Below are 4,912 nucleotides of genomic sequence, written 5' to 3'. Positions count from 1 at the left end.
GGGAGAGAACAGAGAGATAAGGAGATGGAGAAGGAAGAAGAGGAAGAAAAGAGTGGTTGACTCCTGAAGAGATAAAATGCAAAGCGGCGAAGAGATAAGAATTGTGTGGTCTGGAGTGGACATCTAGCTATAGTCAAGTAAAAACGGGTGGTTGGATCTCGCCCAATCCAGCGGTGCGCGGGCGACCGGCCAAAGATTCGGCCGGCGTCCCGGCTGCGAACATTTACCTTTGTGTTTTGATCACAATATCGCAGTAGCTGAGGCAATTCAAAAAGGATGGAGAGGATTTAGATTTAGAAGAACTTTACATGGGGAAACCTTGGCTCACTAGAACAATTTAAAAAGTAGATGTGAAGAAATTGAAATGAAAGGGGGCAAAGATAAACTCATTTGGTCCCTAAATGGCAGTGGAAAGTTCTCAGTTAAATCAATGTATAGGAAATTAGTAGCAGATGGGCTTAGATTCCCACAGAAATTTATCTGGAAAATCAAACTTCCAGCTAAAATCAAAGTGTTTCTTTGGCTTAGTGTTAAAAAAGCATACTTACAAGAGATTCACTATTAAAAAGAGGAAGGAAGAGGGAAAATTGTGTTTTCTGTGGGAAGGATGAAACAGCTGATCATTTGTTTTTTTCATGCTCAGCTGCTTCCCTGATTTGGAGCATAGTTAAATGCACTTTTGGTCTAAAGCAAACTCCTGTGTCAATGCAAGAATGCTTGGGACCTTCGCTGAACTCCTTTGGGAAGGAGGACAAAAAGCTTGTTCTGGTTGGGATTTCTGCTATTTGTTGGGCTTTATGGAAATCCTGAAATGGAGTTATTTTTTAGAATAAGAAAATCTCTGATCCTATGACTATGATTAAAACAATGGCACATTGGATGGTGGATTGGTCTATTTTGCAGATAAAGGAGCAACAAAAAAGGTGCTGGGGCTGGGGGCAAGAGTGCTAGAGCAGGTAGCAAATGAAGTATACACAGCATCTCAAGGGTGGAGAATTAACGTGTTGAGACTAGTTTGAATGAAGATCTCTCCTGGAGGATGTATGGATTCTACTCCTACTTGTTCTTATTTTGTTTTGTCAGTTCTTTTGTGTTGCTTAGTTCCCATGAGTTGCTGGATGATTGTAATAACTGAACCTAGTTGGATTCTATAGCTAGTTAGAACTAGCGGATGCTGGGGGACGGGGGCAGCATAGCTGTTACCCCTCCTTCTTCTTTTGGTTTCCTATGTTCTTGGTTCTGGCAAGTGTAGTTCGCGAACTCATTGGTTTTCAGTAATGAAAATCGGATGGGCTTTGGGCCCTTCTTTTATTTTAAAAAAATGATTGATTTACCTCTTTCTTATCAAGATGATCAGAGACAAACTAGTATCCACCAGGCCTGACCATAAGAACATTATCTACACATCGTTTTACAAAAGAAATGAAGTGATTCACAGAAAATTCTCGGGACTTTATTTCACCCCTATTCCTACTGGAAATTAAACATATTTCTGTAAAATTTACTTTGTGCTAAATCAGCGATAACTAATATGGATCCGAGAGAGTACAAGACTTTCCCAAAATTCAAATATGAACATGAACTTAAGCAATGTACAGTGTATATTATACTGTATTAATCAAACAGACAAACAATCAAAAGATTTATGACCTTAGCCGTTGATCAGTAAGTACGTAGTTCAAGTCTAATCTTATACTCCTAGTAGTAAAAAATCTTAGAGCTCGTTGTGGTCATCGTCCTCCTCGGCGGCGGCGTCATGGCCACCGCCAGTGTTCCCGTACGCGGCGGCGAAGGCGGGGCTACAAACATCCTCTAGCTCCTTGAGCTTTTCCATGTAGTCGTCCTGGTCGGCGTCCGGGTTGACCTCGAGCCACTCGCCGGCCTCCCTCGCCGCCTCCCTCACCTTCTCCCTGTCGCCGCCATCCATCTTGCCCCCCAGCTCGCCGTCAGCCATTGTCCGGGCGCTGTAAACGTACGCCTCCAGCTTGTTCCGCGCGTCCACCCTGTCCCTCACCTTCCTGTCCTCCTCGGCGAACTCCTCCGCCACTTGCACCATGCGCCAAATCTCCTCGTGTGTGATGCAACGGCCGGCGCTGCTGATCTCGATATTCTCCGGCTGGTCCATGCCCTTGTCCGCCGCCCCCATGTGGAGGATGCCGTTCACGTCCACCTCCAGGGTCACCTCGATCTGCGGCGTGCCCCTCAGCGCCGGCGCGATCCCGGTCAGGTCGAACTTGCCCAGCAGCTGGTTGACCTTGGTCATGCTCCGCTCGCCCTCCAACACCATGATGGTCACCGTCGTCTGCCTGTCCTCGTACGTGGTGAACATCTTGGCCCTCTTGGTCGGGACCGGCATGTTCCGGGGGATCACGCTCGCCATCACGCCGCCGGCCGTCTCGATGCCCAGCGTCAGCGGCGTCACGTCCAGCACCACAACCTTCTTGGCGTCGCCGCGCAGGATGCCGCCCTGCACCTCTGCGCCGTAGGCCACGGCCTCGTTAGGGTTGACGCCCTTGTGGGGCTCCTCGCTGCCGAAGTAGTCGCGAAGGAGCTGCTGCACCCTGGGGATCCTCGTGCTGCCGCCGACCAGCACCACCTCGTCGACGTCGCCCTTGGCCAGCCCGGCGTCCGCCATGGCCTTCTTGACAGGCGCCATGACCTTGCGGAAGTGGTCAGCGTTGAGCTCCTCGAAGCGGGCCCGGGTGAGCAGCTCCGACAGGTCGACGCTGTCGGCCAGCGACTCGACCTCCATGCGGGCCTAGATCTGGGTGATGAGCGCCCGCTTGGCGCTCTCGCACTCGCGGCGGAGCTTGCTGAGCGTGCGCGTGTCACCGGAGATGTCGGCATCGTGCTTCCGCTTGACGAGTCGAATGAAGTGGTCCATGACGCGCTAGTCGAAGTCCTCGCCTCCGAGATGGGTGTCGCCATTGGTGGCGAGGACCTCGAAGACGCCGCCGTCGAGCGCGAGCAGGCTGACGTTGAAGGTGCCGCCGCCGAGGTCGCACACCAGCACGTTCTGCTCCTTGCCGTCCGCCACATTGTCGAGCCCGTAGGCGATAGCGGCGGCGGTAGGCTCGTTGATGAGGCGGACGACGTTGAGGCCGGCGATGGTGCCGGCGCCCTTGGTGGCCTGGCGCTGCGCGTCGTTGAAGTAGGTCGGGATGGTGATCACGGCGTCCCAGACCTTCTCGCCGAGATACGCCTCGGCCGTCTCCTTCATCCTGGTGAGCACCATCGCGCTGACCTCCTCTGGCCTGAACGTCCGCACGTCGCCGACCTTCACATCAACCTGGACATGCGGCTTGCCGCTCTTGTCCACCAACTTGAACGGCAGCAGCTTCATGTCCCGGTGCACCTCGGCGTCGCCGAACTGCCTGCCGATGAGGCGCTTGGCGTTGTAGACGGTGCGGAGCGGGTTGGCGGTGGCCTGGTTCTTGGCGGCCTCGCGCCGGAGTCGGTGAAGGCGACCCAGGAGGGGGTGATGCGGTTGCCACTAGTGCAGAACCGGGCTTGAGCGCCGGTTCGCAAGGGCCTTTAGTGCCGGTTCCAAAACCGGTACTAAAGAGTGGAGACAAAAGCCCCCCCCCCTCCCCCCTTTACTACCGGTTCGGCACGAACCGCCGCTAAAGTGCCACCACGTGGCACGAGCTAGGCCCGGGTGCTGGTAGACCATTAGTACCGGTTGGTAATACCAACTGGTACTAAATGTTTGGGGGGGGGGGTTCGGTTTTATTTCTTATTTTTCATTAATTTTGTGTTTTCCATTTAATTCTTTTTTGTTTGCTGGTATTTTACGATACTACATATTGTACACGTTATGCATATATATAAATAGATTCTCTCGTAGAACCGCATATATATATAAATATATATCATCGAATGTCTCACAACCAACACCATTAATTTTTCACACATACACATGTACATATATATACAATTTCTCCTACATGTTACCTTGGTGCCTTCGGAGCACGATGACAAGTGGTTCATGGGGGCGGTAGCAGGTAATACTATTCTCCTTTGGGATCTATGACCTGGTCGAGCAAAAATCCCGCTATTTCCTCTTGAAGTGCTAGTATGATGTCTGTTGGTAGGAGATGCTCCCGCACCTCTCTGAACTGTTAAGAAGGAGATCAATATGCATGTGTATTAGTTGTGTGACTAGATATTGATAATGGTGTGAATAGTGTTCTGACAAACGTACCCAGTCCTGTATTTGAGATCTGCTCCTTTCGGACGCCATCATGCGAATGTTCTCGCAAACGTAGTATGCACACAGATCATTTCCCTGCGCCTGCTTCAGGGCCTTTACGAGAATAGAATTGAATCAGATAATGATTAATCAAGCATGATAATTAGTTAATGTTATTGAAACAAGAATTAAAGAGATGGTAGCTAGCTAGGTAGATAGTACTACTTAATTACTTACCTTTGGTAGATACCAAAATAGCTTTTTTGCCCATTTGCCTGGAGTCACCTTGATGAACTTTGACCAAGCCCTGCCCAACGGCAAAGAAAATTAATAAAGGGGTTATTAAATAGTTCATATCAGGAAATGACGAACTAAATAGGCCGAGATATAGTTAATAATGATTGAAATTACCTGTTGACTATCCCCTTCACGATGGTGTAGTCACTTTCTTCTTTAAGTAGTGAGTCCAGTACTTCAACTTTTTCTTCCTCAACTTTAATGTCCAACAAGATCCAGTGGAAACTGCATGCGCACACGTTTGCATGTCTTAATTATGCGGGCATGTGCATAACACAAATCAACTACCGTAAACCCTATACGTTTAATTATTAACATCTAGCTAGCTAGTAAGCAAAAACAAAATTTGTAGTACAAGACAGTGTGACTCATAGGAAGTTGTAAGGAAGTAGTATATCTTCATTGGTATTGAGGCGCTTGAAG

At 49.5% G+C, this 4,912-nt stretch overlaps 1 pseudogene; it reads right to left on the bottom strand.

Annotated features, from left to right (window-relative positions):
• Nucleotides 1-1,714: 1,714 nt before the first annotated feature.
• LOC119368902 lies at nucleotides 1,715-3,486 on the bottom strand (annotated as a pseudogene).
• Nucleotides 3,487-4,912: the final 1,426 nt, after the last annotated feature.

Source organism: Triticum dicoccoides, chromosome 2B (genome assembly GCF_002162155.2).
Source record: "Triticum dicoccoides isolate Atlit2015 ecotype Zavitan chromosome 2B, WEW_v2.0, whole genome shotgun sequence".
Classification (NCBI taxonomy): Eukaryota; Viridiplantae; Streptophyta; class Magnoliopsida; order Poales; family Poaceae; genus Triticum; species Triticum dicoccoides.
Note: the sequence above shows the minus strand (reverse complement) of the source record. Positions and strands in the feature narration are given on the sequence as shown.